Source organism: Eriocheir sinensis, chromosome 47 (assembly GCF_024679095.1).
Source record: "Eriocheir sinensis breed Jianghai 21 chromosome 47, ASM2467909v1, whole genome shotgun sequence".
NCBI lineage: Eukaryota > Metazoa > Arthropoda > Malacostraca > Decapoda > Varunidae > Eriocheir > Eriocheir sinensis.
Window position 1 is genome coordinate 7,664,192 of NC_066555.1, and position 20,283 is coordinate 7,684,474.

Below are 20,283 nucleotides of genomic sequence, written 5' to 3' on the forward strand. Positions count from 1 at the left end.
ACCAGAATTCCCTTGCAAACAAACACCGCCCTCGCAACAGAGCCTTCACAAACTCCACCATCCTCTCCTCATCAACTATTTCCAAAGGTCAAAAATGAGATCAGTCGGGTTTTTATGAGTGCCTCTCCACAATCATTGCATAGAAAAAGTCAAACTACTACCAGGGCCATTAAACTACCCCTTGAAATGCCCAAAACTAATACGAAAAGCGTGTAAATGTGTGTTGGGGCCCCTGACAAGCTTAACAGAAAGGCGTTAAACCGCAGCCTTTGAAATCGGCGTAACGGAAGCAAACGAGGAAGCCAGAGAATACAGAGACCGACACTGCAACTTATCAAACCCCGCAAATAATAACTTGATAATGTCGGCGCCCGAGTGACAATAGCAATTTGTCTTGAGGGAAAAATTATTGTTCTCATGCATCCTAATCACGTAAAACATTGATTGATAGTTTATTGTTGCAAGTAAACAACAAAGGAGGACATGACACTTGGTCGCTGCCGAACCTCGAGGATATGTGGAGGAAGCGGAGTAAGAGTCAGGGGGTACAAAACGTTTCACGAGGCCTGCAATGACATCACCACCGCTACTTAGGTCTCTTACAACAACTACTTTCTTTACATAAAGCAACAAAAAGATCGGCATAGTACCACTGCCATCACCCACCACTCTCCTCCCACCCATACCACCACCACCGCAGAATCAGTACCGTCAACCCCGCACTCTCCGATACCCTTCAAGGCATGGCCGTCTGGGTGCCCAATGCGCCATGTACCGCCGCCTCAGGAACGCTCAGCAGGGGCGCGCATTAATATTGATAACGAGTAGCGTTGCAGTATCGCATGTTGACTGTGATAACGACGAGCTCACAATGTTGCCTCCACCCCTCGCCGGTTTGAGCTTATCACCAAACTCCCGATGAAAAATTTGAAAGGGGGAATTTCCTGCCGTTGGTTCTAATCAGCCAACTCTATGTTTGAAACGAAACTGATTCCACCCCGAGTGTTCAGAAATTTTTACAATAGCGCACGCCTGGGGGGAAACTGTGCAGACGACCTCTATGGCTGCACTGGCAGGCTATGTGAATGCTGGTGACATGCGCGACTCCAAGACCGAACCAAATTAAATAACTCTTATGCAACAGCTAGCAGAAACTGGCAGCGTCCGGGGGTGTCTCCAGCCCTCTCTGGGACCCTACCCGTCAGCGCGGACACGGGACGGGAGGAAGGGAAGGTGGCTGGAGGAGTGCGGTCACGGGGTGGTGGGGGGAAGGGGGGGAGAGAGAAGGGTGATGAATGAACCCATGATGAGAAAGATTTGACTGAGTGGGGTATACAGTTATCACGCCGAGGTGGTTTCTGGACGCAAGAGGAAGGATGACGGACGGAAAATAGACTGGAAACCTTCAATCAAACGACTACACGGCAACAGTGATGACGCTGGCTTGTTGTATCGTGGAGAGAGAGAGAGAGAGAGAGAGAGAGAGAGAGAGAGAGAGAGAGAGACATCAAATGACTACACGGCAACAGTGATGACGCTGGCTTGTTGTATCGTGGAGAGAGAGAGAGAGAGAGAGAGAGAGAGAGAGAGAGAGAGAGAGAGAAATGACTACACGGCAACAGTGACGACGCTGGCTTGTTGTATCGTAGGGGGGAGAGAGAGAGAGAGAGAGAGAGAGAGAGAGAGAGAGAGAGAGAGAGAGAGAGAGAGAGAGAGAGAGAGAATCAAATGACTACACGGCAATAGTGATGACGCTGGCTTCTTGTATCGTGGGAAGAGAGAGAGAGAGAGAGAGAGAGAGAGAGAGAGAGAGAGAGAGAGAGAGAGAGAGAGAGAAACAAATGACTACACGGCTATAGTGATGACGCTGGCTTGTTGTATCGTGGGTAGAGAGAGAGAGAGAGAGAGAGAGAGAGAGAGAGAGAGAGAGAGAGAGAGAGAGAGAGAGAATATCAAATGACTACACGGCAATAGTGATGACGCTGGCTTCTTGTCTCGTAGGAAGAGAGAGAGAGAGAGAGAGAGTAAAATGACTACACGGCAACAGTGACGACGCTGGCTTGTTGTATCGTGAGAGTGAGAGAGAGAGAGAGAGAGAGAGAGAGAGAGAACGGACACAGCGGCCAAGAGGGGAAGGTAAAGACACGCGACCACCTGTAGACACCACACCCAACCTCCCCCCCACTCGTCCCCGCCTAACCAGCCCCACCCCCTCCGCCACGACCAACCAGAACCACTACCACCCACACATTACAAGTCTGCCCGGCTTCAGAGCAACTCCCTCCTTGAACTTGTGGATATCTTTCGTTCCTGCTGCTGCTGTTCTTATTTATACTGCTCTGCTTTCTGCTTTCACTCTTGCTCCTTCCTCTGCTCTTCCTGAACTCCCTAATGCGACCTTGAAACCCAGTGAACCAGATCTCCTGCAGGGCTATCCTATATGTAAACACCAAACACTTCGCCATTTGGGATAGACAAGTAACTAAACGATGAGTCCACGTCACATTTATATATGCGTTGAAATAGCACTCTGTCCCTCGTCCTCACTTTTATCGTCATGTGCACTATGTATATGCCCTTCCCGCGCCTGTCCCTCCCTCGCTCCCGCCACTCCTCCCCGCACGCAACGCCGCCTCCTTTCCTCATCTTCCACATCCTGATGCACGCTCTCTCTCTCTCTCTCTCTCTCTCTCTCTCTAGGGTGGAAGCTCTCCCTTTAATGCATGAGCCCACGCACCGTCAACATACCATCTCTCTCTCTCTCTCTCTCTCTCTAACACTCCCTTCATTCATACATTTGTGCTCGTAAACCCACACCCACTCACGCCCGCAAGTTCACGCAAGCACACACACACACATTCCTCGCTCCCACACCCGCCTCGCCTCTCCTCTCATGTTCCTGTTTTATTAAGAGCATATTTACCACTTGTTTTTTTTCCTAGTTATCATCCGTCCCCATGCTCTCTCTCTCTCTCAAGGACGAAGGGAACCGTATAAAGAGCTGGGGAAAAAACTCCCTCAACGGTTTCTCTCCATATGTATGTGAGCGAACGTTAATTGTTTATGATGTTCTATTTCCTGGCTATGTTTCTTCACAAGTCAGGACTCTTGACATCCGAAACCTAAGGGCGTGGTGTAGTATCATATAATGCGAGATTAAAGGGGGTATTACACTGGACAAATTTTCCTGCTCTCTCGGCCACCTCTTCGGATGCTTTACAGGAGCAGCGAGTAGAGTTTTTTATTGTTTTCTTTTTTTTGTGCCCTTGTGCGGTCTCCTTTGCTGTAAAAAAAAACCAACTACCAATGCTGTCGCTATAAACAACTATCACTGCCACAACTAACTTCCACTACAACAAAAACTAATACTATCACTATTAATGTAGTATATAGAATGCGAGACCAAAAGTGCACGCTCAGTCTGTGATATACTTGGGACAACTACTAATACCCACTGCGAGCTCGGCCGCTATAAAAAATTACTGTCACTACCACAGACTTAAGAGGCTATTACACTGTGCAAATTTTCCGTGGATCTTCAGTCATGTAACGGGCTTGTCGGGGGGCGTTTAAAGGGTGTTGATTAAGACTAATAATACATTGATATCCTACTATAACAGTCAAACAATGATTTCCGCTGGCGTGGTTCTCATATTTCCGTGGTTTTCTGACTTGTCCACAATCTTCCAAAGCTACGGTAGATTTCACCCGAAGGACGACGGTATTACTCACCATCATCATCAGCAGCAGCAATAACAAGAAACAAATGAGAACCACGCTAGCGGAAATCGTAGTTTGACTGAAGATCCACGAAAAAATGGCCCAGTGATATAGCCCCTTTACACTAGAACAACAAAAAATACTACTAGTGCTCTATTGACTTCACCAGATAAGTTTTACGATCTCCACCGGTAACCTCATGGAAAAAAAAAAGGCAAGAAAAGCGTGGTGTTTAAGTCTGAGCGTCTTCGTGGCGGGTTTTTCAATCCCTTTCTTTTGCCTCGTGGTTACGGATGGACCGGCACTGTCGATCGTTGGGCTTTTTGTATGTGTGTTTTTACGAAGCGCAACGTGATACTGGCCTATGTTTTTATCTCTCCTTTCTCTCTGTGTGTGGGGGGAAGGAGGGGAACGTGAGGGCGGGAACGAATCTCACTTTTTTTGTCCCCTGTGTGGCTAAGGATGCGTGTATTGTGCGTCTGTGATGTCTGGTGCACAGTGTTTATGGCGTCTACCGCCGTATCTTTTAGAGCGCCTGTACGGAACCTGCTGTCATGCGGCGTTACCAGCGCATGACAGATTACAGTGCCGAGTCTCGTGAGCTGTGTAGTGGCTAGACTTGCTGATGTTACACTGAGGGACATTGTAGTTGGAATGCAGTGGTTAACATGTGGACAGTCTGGTGCCCGATCCGAAAAGACCTGTGGACTATGGTGCGACTAGCATTAGAAGTTCTGTTTATACAATACAGGAGATGTGTTTATTCCACCACTAGGAAAAAAAGTTACAGGAGAGGTGTTTCATCCACCATTAGGAAAAAAAGTTACAGGAGATGTGCTTATTCCACCACTAGGAAAAAAAGTTACAGGAGGTGTTTAATCCACCACTAGGAAAAAAGTTAGATGTGTTTAATCCACCACTAGGAAAAAAATTACAGGAGATGCGTTTAATCCATCACTAGGAAAAAAGTTAGATTTATTTAATCCATCACTATGAAAAAAGTTATATATCTTTCCCAAAACCGATGCGCTGCCCAAAAGGCTTCTAGTGCTTAGTATTATGAAACTGATCCATCGCTCATTGTAGTAAGCCTTTGTTGACGCACTTCGCCAACCTTGACGTCCTATGCAGTATGACTCCTAATTCAGTGTCACAAGAGGCGTGAGGCAACTTCTACCTCCACACTGATACTCTTATTCAACAAAGCATAGCATTACCATCTCACTAGGAGAAGCATGAAACCGAGGTTAAAGACGCTCAGAAACGTTCAAAACAAACCTTTGGTTAAGTTAAATGCTTCAGGGGCAACGCACTAGTGTGCACCGCAGCCTGTGTGTGTGTGTGTGTGTGTGTGTGTGTGTGTGTGTGTGTGTGTGTGTGTGTGTGTGTAAGCATTTCCAGACAATTTCATTAACGTCGTAACTCCCCCCCTGAACTTTTGTCCCTCACCTGCATTACGATCCTTTCCACAAAGCTCTCTCTCTCTCTCTCTCTCACACACACACACACACACACACACACACACACACACACACTTTCACAAGACTCGTGCCTTCTCGGGCTTGACAAGAGTCTCCAACGTTCAGTAAAAAATATAAATTTAATATTATTATGAAGTAAAAATTAAACAATAAGCAAAAGCTAGATAGTAGACGAGACGCAAGTGGCCTTCAGAATCTCTCTCTCTCTCTCTCTCTCTCTCTCTCTCTCTCTCTCTCTCTCTCTCTCTCAAGGGCGAAATGCGGCCTTCTCGCGAGGCACAGCTGGGGTATAATAGGCCAGGTGGGGTGAGGGAGGTGAGGTGGGATGGGATGAGGGAGGTGAGGTGAGGTGGGGTGAGGGAGGTGAGGTGGGGTGGGATGAGGGAGGTGAGGTGAGGTGGGGTGAGGGAGGTGAGGTGGGATGAGGGAGGTGAGGTGAGGTGGGAGACAAGAGTTGAGTGAGCCAGGCGGTGAGAGAATGGGAGGAACCGAGGTAAGCAGTCAGCAATTAAAGGCAGAGGGGGGGAAATGTGCTCTGATCCGAAAGGGTGAAGTGTTAGAACAAGTTAACGAGGTGAGGAGCTGAGGCGAGCTGAGCCAGATTGAGGTGGATGAGACAGAGCAGAGTCAGGTGGGGCGAGGACGACGAGGAGTGATGACCCGAAACTTCGAAATGTTGAGGTGAACTACAAGTGTGATTGTGTTATAGAGGAGTGGAGTCACCTGAGCCAAAGTGTTGCTTGTTAAGAGGTGAAGTAAGGTGTTAGGGGTGAAATGAAGAGTCAGAATTCTGTGGTGTTGGGAGTGAGCTGAGGTGACCTAGAAGTATGTGTTAAGGGTGAAGGGAGGCGATAAAGAAGTATGTGTTAGGGGTGAAGTGAGGTAAGCTAAGAAGTATGTGGGGTTAGGAGTGGAGGGGATGAGAGAGAGAAGCTTCAGGTGGTGTTAGGAAAGCAACGAGGCGAGCGAGGGAGGACCTGAGCAGAGATGGGACGAGGAGAATGGAGTGGGCGAGGGGAATGTGAGCAGAGATGAACATGAGCGAAAGGAGAAGGGGAGGATGCAAGTTAACTAAGAGAAGCGGAGACTGGAGGTGGGTCAGGGGGGATGGCGGAGCGGGTGGGGAATGAAGGGGTGAGTGGGGTGCAAAGGGAGAAAGGCGTTGGAAGTCGAAGTGGGGATTAAACATTGCAAACTGAAGCTGAAATCTGTTTGCAGCGGAGGGAGGCAGCAGAGAGACCGCGCCAAAGAGGCCTAGTGGGCAGCCTGGCAACCACCTGCCTCTCACTGACCCACTGCGCCGCGCGCCGCGCCTGACCCGTTTACTGACAGTGCCCCCGGAGATCTGTCAGAGGCACCCACCACCTCGATTACACACACACACACACACACACACACACACACACACACACACACACACACACACACACACACAGAAAGACATTTACAGGAGACTTACAGTACACACACACAGACATTTACAGGAGACGTACAGTACACACACACAGACATTTACAGGACACACACACACACACACACACACACACACACACACACACACACACACACACCTATAGAGGGTCGCGTGTGGGCCCTTATTACCTCCATGCGTGTGGGTTATCACTTTTAATTTTGTGCTACTCCTCAATCCGACTCTATCTTCACGCTCGGGGAGAGATCTCGTGTCTTGTAGAATTAGCAGCGACAATAAGAACATAAGAACGCAGGAGTCTGCAAGAGGCCGGTAGGCCTGTACGAGGCAGCTCCTTTGACCCTAAGCTCCTGTGTATCTAACCCCACCTAATATCGCTGTCCATGAATTTATCTAGTCTATTTTTGAATGTGACAATTGTATTGGCACTCACCACATGACTGCTAAGCCTATTCCACTCATCCACCACCCTGTTAGTAAACCAATTTTTGCCTATGTCCCTGTTGAATCTGAATTTATCCAGTTTAAACCCATTACTTCGTGTCCTACCCGGTTCTCTTACCAACAAAACCTTATGAATGTCTCCCTTATTAAAGCCCTTCATCCATTTATAAACCTCGATCAAGTCACCACGCACCCTTCGCCTTTCTAGAGAATGCAAGTTTAACTGTTTGAAAAGACAATAAAGGTAGATATATTTATAGCAGTTCATCGCTTGGGCTTAGTTACGCTCGTCTTTAATGGCTTAAAGGAGTGACGCGGCCTGCACGGTATACAGCTGCTCACCCGCCCGTGGGGAGGGATGGTAGGGAGGTGGGTAGGGACAGGACATGAGGAGGGTATCAGGACACCTCTCCCGAAATTGACCTCTTTCGGCCACCTCTTTTGACTTTTTTCTTTTTAGGAGCAGCGAGTAACGGGCTTTTTTATTATTGTTTCCTTTTTTGTGCGCCCTTGAGGGGTGTAAAAGACAGGTAGGTAGATGGGTAAGTTGGCAGGTGGGTGGGTGAGTAGGTTGACAGGTGCGAAGGTGGGTAGTTCTTAACCTACCTCACTCGGGGTGGGTGGGAAGGCGGTGGGTACGGATAAGCACTAAAGAGCTTATTTAGGCAGTCAAGGGATTCTAGTGAATGAGGGATGAACGACACCGAGCAAACAGCTTAAGAGGGTGAACATACAGTGGAGGTGTGGAGAGCAAGGGTTGGCTGCACACCACGCTGCCCGGCCTTCCTTCAGCGATTGGTTACACTTCTCTTGTACACTTTGAATAAAGAGATAAACAGGCTCGGCAATGAAAGGGAAATTTATTTTGCACGCAGCTCATCATGCTACGAGTTTGCAAGTATGATTAGGTTAAAAAAGTGACAACCTAAAAAAACAAAATTTAACACGCTCTTGAAAAATACTGTGGCATCGAAGGTGGTGACACCCTAACCCGATAGCAGTGACGAGCCAAATTTGTGGCTTTACCGTGTAGCAGCGACGGGCCAAATTTGTGCCATGATATAAACCCCCCAAAATAGAGGATACATAATCTTATCACAAATGCTTTGATATATATTATGAAATGGTTTGTGTGAGGGGTGATTTTTTCTCATTTTTCTCGCTTGGAGGGACCATTAAGAAACATGATCCCTGCTGCTACCGGGTTAAGATTTACTGAACTCCCTTCAAAACCGGTAACAGGGTGTACTATGTGCTGCCGCTGCCACACTGCTGCCCTCATCACCTAGCAAACCTCTGAGCTGGGCTAACAGCTGGCGTAATGAATAACTGGGACCGAATTTACGATGGTTGGCTTTCCTCTTGTCATACTTGCTGAAAAATATCTGCTCTCATTACTGCCAGGCAAGTTAAATAACACTTGGTCAAAAGCTGCCCCCCTCCCCCCCGTTCTCTCTCTCTCTCTCTCTCTCTCTCTCTCTCTCTCTCTCTCTCTCTCTCTCTCTCTGCTATTCCTTCTGTGGATCCCTTCACCGTCTACTCTGGTTGGTTCAAAAACAGTAATAGGAGTCTTTTCATTCACATACAAGGATCGAACTCGACTCGTGAGCTGCATGTAAACAAGAGAATAGTAGCCTGACGCCACACCTGGAGCCTGATGGGATGTCAACCGAATAAAAATCCTACAATACTATCAAAGAAAACTGATGATACCGGCCCGTGGCTCAATCGGTAGAGCGCTGCGCTGCAAAGCTTAACGGCCAAACAGGCGGCGGTTCGAGCCCCGCTCAGGCAGGATTCTTTCGGTTGACTAGGAGTGGTTACTGTCCCCCTTTGAGCAAGGGGGATGGGGTGCGTGAGGTCCTGGCAGTACCCAGAATCAACGATAATGAGCACTTGCTCTCGTCGGGAGGGTACCTGCTGGGGAAAGCGAGTCCAACTCGTGATCAGGCCGTGGTGAATTACACACAGGAGAAACCACATTAAATCCAGAGAGAAAGAGGCGAGAGAGAGAAAGAAGGATGTAGCGGCGACAGGACTATCTAAGGTGGTCAGAGGTAGGCAGTAAGCGTGTAGCAGCCCGCTCTCCCCACCTGCCTGGCACCCATCGCTGCCAGATTGGACCGCCTAAGCCCTAAAGGGAAGGGAAGGGAGGAGGGGAGAAGGGCTACAAATAGTAACAAATATCACACCAGAGCAATTAACCAACTATACAAGCATACAACTATACACTCCTACTGTCTCCCCCACCTATATACCTTCTCCACGAACCCATTTTCTATGTTTACTATATATGTATACTCTCGATTGATAAAATGGGTGTGGTTATGTCGGGTTTTCCAGCAAACAAACCTAGCGATTCTTTCCCGGATCCCGCCCCGCTATGTACCATGAGCGAAACCGAACCTCTAATGCAGGAGGCCCCTTTAAGTCTCTCTCTCTCTCTCTCTCTCTCTCTCTCTCTCTCTCTCTCTCTCTCTCTCTCATGGCAAGCCCCTCCTTCCTCGCTCTTTCCATCTCTGTGCTCTCTCCTACTCTCACCGAGGCCTCCAGGTACAACAGGAAACCAACAGGCACTCGCGCGCACGCACACACAAAAAGTCTCGATTACTACCACTACTACTACCACAATCACCATATACACGACCCTGCCATAAAAAAAACTACACACCATCACACGAACACATCACCACCACCGCCACACTACATTCACCACAACCAGCACACTAGGCTGACTGACCGCTCTGCCCTCTTATAACAAACACTTAACCTACCTAGCAGAGAACTGGATGGGCAAGTGTCCGTGCTCCCTTGCTCTTTCACACACACACACACACACACACACCAGACCAATATAGGAGAGAAAAGCGCGGATGTGGGAAAACGAGCAGATCGATGAACACACACACACCAGACCAATATAGGAGAGAAAAGCGCGGATGTGGGAAAACGAGCAGATCGATGAACTCTGAGTCCACAATCTGGTTGAGTCAGTTGATTCAAGAAATAAGCGAGTTGCAGAAGCATTCAGCCCACAGCTACACACTGCCAGCCTCTACGACGCACGACACACCACCAATCAAGTAAACACTAAGCATACTTATATATCCTGTGTGTAAGTTCAGCCACCTTTGAGTGGATGCAACCCTAGTTCTCTCCACGAAACACACACACACACACACACACACACACACACACACACACACACACACACACACTTATGCAAATATTTCATCACCACAACCCGTCAGTGTCAACTTAGAAAGATGCGCACTCGACTAGCCTTGGTGTTCATGCGAGATGGCCTTCAACCGAAAATCAAAATGAACAAACACATCGGCTCAGGTACCCACTCGTTTTGTAAACCGTTGATAGAATGAGAATCGAAGTGTTAACAATTCATTTAGTGTTCTGATCCGCCTCGTTCATCCAAGGCTACGTGCTGATGCAGCTGTCTGGCAATGACAGCCGCTGGCGGTGTGATATTAAACACACACACACACACACACACACACACACACACACACACATCCCATCTGACCTTGGATGACCCTCAGAGCGACTCACCTGTCTCCTGTTGATCCTGACACCTGTAATAAAAGACAACAATCATTAGATTCAAGAACAACGCACAAGTAAAAAAATCCTAAACAATGCTATCAGAATGCACGAAAACTGTAAACATTCAATTTACAAAACCCTATATACGTAATAATAATCCAATCAAACACTGACTAATTCCTTACAAAACAAAAGTCGTAAGATGAAAATAAGAGTATGAAAAATAGAGGTTGCCGCTGTTGGCACTATGCATGTGTCTTTCAGAGAGGGATCTGAGGAACCATTCACAACACCGTCTCTCATGCTTGGCAGTACCCGGACTATCGATCTTTTTTTTTCCAGTAGGACATCAAACACAAGCTCCCAAGTGGTGTAGGTTTGAAGGTGGTGAGCCAAGTTAGTGCGGCGAGTCTGCTAGTGCCTCCCCCTCCCCCCTAGCCTCCTACCCTGTGTGTGGAGCAATGACTACGCACCCCCCCCCCTCCCCCATGGACACCACGCACCCCACTCTTGACCTGCTCAAACGATTCAGATCTTCATTCAGTAAACTACTACCCTGCCTTATTCCTCCTCCCCTTCTGTATACACCTTTTATAATTCATAAATGCCAACGCCATCACTCCCCGAGCCTGTCCAATGCATGACTTAGCCATGTGGGACCCTACGCCTTCCTAAAACTTACTACCACTCATTCGGCATCATCGGATATCTGCCAATATCTTAACGATAGCCTAATTCTGATTACTATAACCACCAACGTTAGGACTGAAAAAAGAGCAAGGAATCTTACACACTAGTTATCGTGCAATATCATAACTCAAGCTGAACAGCAAATCTTACTGACGCTATCAATTTTGTCATGCCAGTAACATGGAAGGCGTATTTGTGCTCTTTCAATTTAGTCACGCCAGTAACATGGAAGGCGTATTTGTGCTCTTTCAATTTAGTCACGCCAGTAACATGGAAGGCGTATTTGTGCTCTTTCAATTTAGTCATGCCAGTAACATGGAAGGCGTATTTGTGCTCTTTCAATTTAGTCATGCCAGTAACATGGAAGGCGTATTTGTGCTCTTATCACGAACTTGGAGGGATCAGACTAAAAAAAAAAAAAAAAAAAAAAAAGTCTGATTTCCTTAGAAAAGCAATACGAGTCCGTAAGAGAAGCAACGGGGAGAGTCCTCATAAGCGACACCATAAACTTGCATACAAAGATAAATTAATAGATCTCATGAGCTCCCAAATGTTCTTCCACTCACCCACACCTCACCCACGCCACAGGTGTATTCCTTTTTTATGTACACAAGTGTCGCTTCCCCCGCCTCCCAGCACCACCCACACCGTGACGTCACGCGCTTATATGATGCCACTACAGAGTCACGGGGACTAGTGACGTCACCTGGCCTGCAAGTCTGCAACACTGCCCCACCCCAGCCTGGCTGCCAATGGGAAGGGCTGTGCGGCCGTGATGGTGGCAACAGTCTGGGAGTTAGAAAGAGCGGCGCCGAGCCACAAGGAGTGCAGTGTCGGTGAGAACTATAAAGCGTCAGGAAGACGAGCTATTGTAAGGACGAGGAGGGTGATGAGGGTGTGGGAGAACTATGTCGTACTCTAGAGCTTGGTCATGCTGAGTAGGTGGGCTGTGGGTGGAGCTACCGGCAGCTGGAGCCTGGAGGGGTGGGTGAGGGTGGTGTGGTTGAGGAGTACAATGAGACGACTAAGCCCGATTTTATCACGATTCTCTATCTCCTAAAGTCACTATGAATGGTAGGAATTCATGAACCGTTACGATAATCATACCTCCCGGACTCTTTCAAGTAAAAATCGTACCTCCCGGACTTTCAAGTAAAAAAATAAGTTACTTTTTTATCATAGGAAAGCTTTTCCATGTAGCAACGAGCGAGTCCAAACAAACAGGAAAACAAGCATTCAGCCCACATGTTACAGTAAGTGTACGCTGTGTGTTGCCCCCGTCCCACCCTTCTACACAGTCCCTGCCCAACAACTAAAAAGGCTTTTATTTCATCAGCTCAAGGCCAGGAGTGCCGCATCAAGTAGTACAGAGGATAGAAACAAGTATATTAACACGTATATTACTCCTACAAACTCATTCACACACACACACACACACACAAAATGTGTGTGTGTGGAAGGAGACTGCTGCAAGAATACTCAAAGCTTTCTTAGAGTGCAAGGTCTTGGCCTACTTCAAATCAGATGCGTTGGAAACTAATTCAATGATCACTCTTGCTTAACTTTAAATTGTATATCTGTAAAGCTAAACTCCCGCATCAGCCAAAATTAGTGGTGTAGTTACGGCGATGCAACAAGCATTAAGTACAAAACGCAAGTAACAATCTAGGACAACCCATGGGAAGTTCAGGGTTAAAACCTTGGAGTGGCTAGGAAGGCGAAGGTAAAGAGGTGGAGGGCCAAGTAAAAATTAACTGAAGGCTTATTACGGCGGCGACAACGCAACTTGGGCATTTGGCCGTGTGTGTGTGTGTGTGACATTAGCAAACAGTTCCACTCACCCCAGCAAGTTAATCAACATACCGCTCATTACGGGCCGAAGTACTTATTGGCTTCTAATCTAATTTTATATCTATTTTATGCTAATTGCAGGACTTTAACAATGATATTCACTTTCGTGATCAGACCATGAGGACTTTCCGCAAGTTAACTAATTCATGCATGGTATTGCTGTAAGAGTCTACTTCTGTAATCGCCTTTCGGTACCATCCCAACCTACGGAATAAGCGAAGGTTAACTATCAATTAGAACCACGAATTACTGAATTTTGTTTTACCATTATGGTCTCGACAGTGGTTTTCACTATAGTGTCAATAGTGGTTTTAAGAACAAAGACGACGCATGGAGGCTGTCGTATATAACTCCAGAAAATTATCCGCATTGTTTCGAAAGAAATGGATTCGCTAGTTAAAAACAAATGGAGCGCAATTTTACACGTGTTGTAAGGACTAGTCAGGTACGTCAGACATAACACAAGGTTATTAAGATACTTAACCATAGGACAACTGGCAAGGGTGCTCACCAATCTGTTCAATGTCTGACCATAATATTCATGTAGAGTTTCTTCCTCATAACTATTCCATTAAATTTACTCTGGGAATCAAAATCTGGTCAGAACACGCACGAAATCCCTGTAGTTGCAAAACTCCGAAATCAACCGGTGGGAAAAAATAAGGTTGAAACATTCAGCGCGGGGGCTTGGGTACACGAACCTCAGATGCCAGTGCCACCAGCCGAGGGGGAAATAAATGCTCCACAAGTGTTAACCTCACTATAGTCAGCAGCAGCCACCGGGTTAGTTGCCGCATGCGAATTTATTTCACCATAATCTGGTCAAATTTGTTGTTTATATGTTTAAACAATCCGGTATGGCCGTAGGTGTACTTATCTAGTGATATACAGGAAATGAACTACGTTAGTGGGGTCCCGTCCCTCTGATGTCTGGCTTCAATTGTAAATGTCGGGCTTCTATTGTAATATGTAAATAAATGCAGATATGTATTATATATAATTTTGTCTGCAACGCATGGTGATGTAAAATGAAGTAACATTGCACCCAAGAGCAGCACACAGTACTTGCTTTTCACGTTCATGGGACCCTGTCTAGCCAGTCGTCTGGCGGCACAGCATGGGGGAAGTTAAGTTTAAAAGCGGCTCTTTGGGAGACTGTGTCCCGGCGATGGTGCCAGGTGGGGCGGTGAGAGGAACGGTTACTTGAATACAGCCAGCAGCCCCCACACACCTTCCTGCCGGCCCCGAGAACCTGCACACACACACACACACACACGTCCTCCCTGCCGTGCCTAGCCCTCCTCGTGCTGCCCCGTGGCCGCGGAGTGGTTGGCAGCCCGTCCTGCCGCCTGACACACTGGACATGATCGGGAAAGAGGGAAACAGCACCAACGACCGGCGCCAAGGGAACAGATATGGCAACAGGCAGCAGAACCTCTCTACTCACCTTTTAACTTCCGCTGGTGTTCCCTGTCCTGCCGAGGCTGCTCCCACAGCCTCCCACACTGTTACCCGCTACTCCCCTGCACTAGGTATCACAAGAGCACCGGCCGGGGAGAGGCTTGCTTCACACTAAAATCCTTAAGGACATCTAAATTTCTGTTTCGCGCTCACAAGTCCGCGGAGTGGGAGGACGTTCGCTGGAGTGGATAGTCTCAACAGCCGACTGTATGCTCACTAGGTTTCAACGTAGTGTGGCGTCAATAAGAAACCTGAGGAGCCCACGGGCAACACAACCACTCACTACGACACACCCTCCAACACTGACTCATGCTGCCTGCCGCCTCTTCCAGTATAAGCCGCTGCTGCCCCCCGCCGCAGGCCCCGCCTCTCGCCAGCTCCTCTATTACAGGTGGGGTTTTATCACGTTCCCCTTGCTGGGTAGTGTTCTAGAAACCAATATTATACGATTGCTATGTTGATCTTTCAGTGCCCAGCAATATGTTTTTGAGGTTTAAAGGGTTTCGATGGAGAAAATATATGAGGGGTTTCTGGGAGTCTGTGAACGTCTGCCACCACGCCGTGCTAGACAGAGGAAGTGGAAGGCCAGATAGTAGATTTCCAGAAAAGGTCACCAAAAATATCCTACAGTAAAAAGTGACAGTGAAATAGAAGGTGAAACTTATTAACACTGTATTTTTTAGAGTAGGGTGTTAGCTTTTTTTAAGGGGAAGCCATTAGGCGGAGTGGCTGACGACCATCCAGAGGGGTGTAAGAGCTTTTCAACCCGCCGACAGTTACCACTTTAATGCAAGCCGTCCCCACCCCCTTCCACACCTGCATCCCGCACCTCCCCGCCGCCACTCGCCGCTTCCCTCCACTGCTCGTCCCCACTACCTTCTTCCTTCACTAATTCCTCCTTCCCACCATCTCCTTTCCTTCTTCACTGCTTTCCATTATTTTCAATCCCGTAATTCCTGACATTGCACACTGAAAACCCAGTGTCATTATAAAGTCTGGAGCTGTCTCAGTGGCCTCCCTACAGACCCACCGGCGACCTGCCCCCCGAGAACGATCGCCATCCCCCCAACCCAATTAGCGCTTGTCCTGTATTTTATTAGTTTAATGAACACCGAACAATTATGTGATGGATTAACTTCCGAAAATACTTAGGTGTTTGAGGGGGGAAAGGTTGAGTATGATGAGTTGTTGAACATATTTAAAGAAGAAAGATGAGACGAAAAAATTACCATCGTATATATAGGAAACCGACTAAACAGTTGTTCATGTTTCCCAGTTCAGTTCTGGAAGATGACATACATAAGAATGTAAAAATGATAGAGGGAGATAAAAATTCAAAGAGTGGGCGATAACAAAAATAAAAGACAAGCGAGATTACAGAGACAATGAGTGACAGAAACGATAACAACTCAACATGTGACAGAAGAATATAAAATGTTATCAGCTCGAGCCGGATAAGACACAGGCCGGCTCCCTTAACCTTTGTCGCGGTGCCAAAGAGGTGATGGCCTTTTCCTCCTTATCAGAACCATAGGAAAGCTTGTTTTAAGAAGTTCAAGGCCTCTTTGGACAGGTAGGATAATCCCCGTGCCAGATAGTGAGGTTGTTTGAGACGAAACGGCTGTCATAATCGCCCCAGCCAAGACCAAGGTGTGAAGCATTGTTTAAAGTGGTTGATTGAGGGAATGATATCGTGTGTGTGTGTGTGTGTGTGTGTGTAGAGAGAGAGAGAGGTGAAGTAACTACAATAACAATAGACAAACACAGCTAGTTCTACTTTCGGATTGGCTTATTCATTTGATTCCGCGGGTGTTAAATCATCAGGGAATTCCATATTTGCATTTATACCGCAACACACTGAAATATTCTAATCTTTCTACGGTGTTAAATATAAGCTGATGACTCTTTATACATTAACTAGGCAACTATTTCCGGGAACATTTTTTTTTCTTGATAAAAAAAGCTCCAGATTCGACCACCCATATTTTTTAATACATGTTTATTTCTTGTTGTTATTTTTTTTTTGTGTGTGTGTGTGCATATTTTATTTCTTGCTTCCATCCTTCTTTCCTTCATTTCGTTCGTTCGTTCGTTCATTTATTCGTATAACTTTTCTTTTTCTTATCTTTCTTCTCTCCTCCTTTTCTTTCGTTCTTTCTTTTACTCACTTTCTTCTTTCCTGTCTCTCTTTCTTTCTTTCTCTCTTGCTTGCCTCCTTACCCTTTCCCCTTGTTTATACATATCAATCGCCTCGTTATCATTTGACTTGATTGTAAGGCTGTTGGAGGCTCTGACTGACTTTTGTTTCGAATTTTGCATACGTGTTTCGATTGCTAAGGTGTGTGTGTGTGTGTGTGTGTGTGTGTGAGACAGAGAGAGAGAGAGAGAGAGAGAGAGAGAGAGAGAGAGAGAGAGAGAGAGGGGTGAACAATGGCTACAAAAAAAATAACAGCTGATAACCTAAAGCTACTAATAATACCTTAGGGTACTAATAATGAACAACATAAGCCGATCTTACTTGTTGCTGACTGACTGGGGAGCCTCTTTTTATCGTCCATTTTTTTTGCGGGGACAGGCTTGCCGTGACCTGACCCGAATCTGTATTTCACCAATTTGCCTGCACAACCCTTGACCTAATCTATCTCCTAGCGCTGAGGGACTTAGCTAAAATAGATTACCGCATAGCATTAGTGGTATTAGAGCCACAACGCTCCGTACCAAACATTTCTTACCGTCTTCATGCTATCAAACATATGATTTACGTTAAGGGGGAAAAAATGTGGTATGTATTCTTGCTCGCTAAATCCGTCGAGCACTGAAAAAAAAAGAAGCTGAATGCAAGATGGAGTTCAAGTGTTAGCTTTTGTTCGTATTATAAGATAAGAACATGCAACCTCGAACATTAAGCGCACACACACACACACACACACACACACACACACACACACACACAGACGTACACACCTGTCCACATATAGCTTAACCAGTACTAACAACAAGCAATCACAGCTGGAGGGTAGGACTCGAGGCTTCAGCAGGTAGGTAGGTATACGGGGAAAAAAAGTGACGAGCGACCAACCAACCAATCCACTCGAACCGCCTTGATGTGAACCAGCCTTGAGGGAGTGAAGGCGAAGCACAGGCCGGGAGGAGAAGGAGGGAAGGAAGGCCGAGAGGGGTAAAGGAGAACGCTGAAGGACGAGAGTGCAGTAATTAATAGGAAAGAGGGATGGAAGAAGAGAAAGTGTGACCTGAGGCGAGGCAAAGGTACGAAGAGAATTATGAAGAAAAACAAAGACGTGCCATGATATTAGCGTTGAAGGAAAGGGAAACTAGGGAATGATGGTACACTAAGGGAGGGTAAGGAAGGCAACACCAGTCTGCACAGTGTAAGGGAAGGAAGGCTTTAAGGCTGAAGGGTTGGCGTTAGGGAAGGCGAGGGAGGGAGCGATGGGGGCGGAGGGGGAGGAGCAGCAGGATATGATTTTAAAGATGAAAGATGAAGCAGTGATGGAAGTGGTAGCGCGTCATCATGTGTGTGTGTGTGTGTGTGTGTACCTTCATCTCTCTCTCTCTCTCTCTCTCTCTCTCTCTCTCTCTCTCTCTCTCTCTCTCTCTCTCTTATTTACACACAAAAAAATAATTCCGTGGATGAAGAAAGAGTGAAAACACTGATAATGATGAAAGAGTAAAACTAAACAAGAAAAAAAAATCTTGATATTATTTATGTTACGTTAAACCCGTCTTTCTATAATCGTGTCACTAGTATACAGGTCAAAGCCAAACAACGTCGATAAGAAAAAAAAAAAAAAAACATTTACAGCACGACGGAAGAATCCTCACCTCCCTTCCCCCTTCCTCCCTTTCTCCCTTCCCCCTTCCTCCCTTTCTCCCTCCCTTCCCCCCTTTCTCCCACCTTCTCTCCCTTCTGCTGGGATTAGAGGAATGAAAGTTGTATCTTCTCCTGGGAATACCCCGGTGCTCTATCCTACCTGGCACCTTTTTTATGGTTACCTGCACTAATAGCAAGGTGAGGCGTTGTGAGGGGTGACCCAGCCTGACCTTCCCGGCGGCTAAGTGGGAACGCGAGCCGCGCCCCCTGGGTGTTGCGAGAAGGATGTCAAGGTGGGCCACGTAGAGGTAAGTTTTCTCGTTTTGGGTGAAGGCGAGGTGGAGAGTAAGGTGCGACGCAGACAAGTGTTGGTTGTGTGTCAAGTCCTGAAATAGTTTTTATGTCACTTTGCTTGACGGCCGTCGACGGGCATCTAAATAATCATGACCCAGAACTACATCCCTGAGATTATCTATATTGATTATCCTTTGTATCCGAGCTCGTATTCACCAGCGTGCCTTTGTTTAATTTACTCATGTGAACGGCTTATCAGCTGCTTCGTATTACCATCCTAAAGCCAATAATTTCTCCTCATTTGATTTCCAAAGGCTCTCATCCCCCCCTCCTCTTTCTCAAGGACGCTGACTCTTGCACGGCTCATGTTTCTGTGAAGTCTTTTGCGGAAGAAGGAAAGTCAGGTGACCGAGACCTTCTAAGCACGTTCTTACCCGAGACATATATACGATTGTTTGCACAAGGTGACTGGGCACGCATAATACGACCGATGATATGACACACTTCCCTTGAAACTCTCGGAAAACCTTGGCTCTGAACAGGAAAACATATGATATGCTTTGAAAAAAGAATCGTGACTGGAAGTAAATGAGAAACGAGAGGGAAAGTGTGTTGGAGGAGTAAGATGAGTCGGGGGAAAAACAGGATAGAAAGGAAACGAAGGTTCGAGGAAAAAGAAAATGAGGATTGTGAGAGGAGTGCGTGGGAAGCCTCAAGAGAGTGAACAGTGGTGTGGAGGTCATTATAAGCTGCCGCTGGCTGAGAGGGGAAGGGTGGGGGTGGGGGTGGCAACTTTGATGAAGGCTGGACTAGTTTCGATTATGTATACACACCCATCGATTCCTGAACATATTCATATAGGGCGAACCTCCTTTCACTTACGTTGCTATGGACACAACAAGCCGTCGGGGTGTGAGCGCAAAATGCCTCCGGGGGCCTCTTGTTCCTGGCGGAGGACGCACACACTCTCACACACACGAAAAACTTATGGTAGGGTGCTGCTGTGCTAAACAAGAAAAAAAAAATGCATTAGGAGTTAACGCCGCTGACTCGTTTTTGTTTATGTTTCGCACAAGGTTGACCTGCGAACGAGGACGAGTGTTTTTATGCAACCTGAGAACCTTGATGTTGTAGACTCTTCCTCAGGTGTTGGCGTGATGGCTCCAGGAAATGTTTGGCGGGTACTATGGGAATTGTTGGACCAGCGAGTGTTGGAGGAAGTGTTTGACAGGCGGTACTCAGGGAAGTCTTTGACCGTCGGTACTCAGGGAAGTGTTTGACCGGCGGTACTCAGGGAAGTGTTTGACCGGTGGTACTCGGGGAAGTGTTCGACCGGCGGTACTCTGGGAAGTGTTTGACCGGTGGTACTCAGGGAAGTGTTTGACCGGCGGTACTCTGGGAAGTCTTTGACCGTCGGTACTCTTGGAAGTCTTTGACCGTCGGTACTCTGGGAAGTCTTTGACCGTCGGTACTCAGGGAAGTGTTCGACCGGCGGTACTCTGGGAAGTGTTTGACCG

The 20,283-nt window shown here is 47.0% G+C and overlaps 1 protein-coding gene across 3 annotated transcripts in view; it reads right to left on the reverse strand.

Annotated features, from left to right (window-relative positions):
* LOC126981354 (elongation of very long chain fatty acids protein AAEL008004-like) overlaps nucleotides 1-20,283 on the reverse strand; it is an 80,945-nt gene that overhangs the window by 24,803 nt on the left and 35,859 nt on the right. The window contains exons 1-2 of one of the 3 annotated variants that reach the window (XM_050832371.1): nucleotides 14,627-15,043; nucleotides 10,645-10,667 (exon numbers count right to left, since the gene is read on the reverse strand). The gene's annotated coding sequence lies outside the window, so the exon portion shown is untranslated. Of the gene's footprint in view, nucleotides 1-10,644; nucleotides 10,668-14,626; nucleotides 15,044-20,283 lie in introns of those variants that run through there. The other 2 variants (XM_050832373.1, XM_050832372.1) reach the window with 2 other exon arrangements.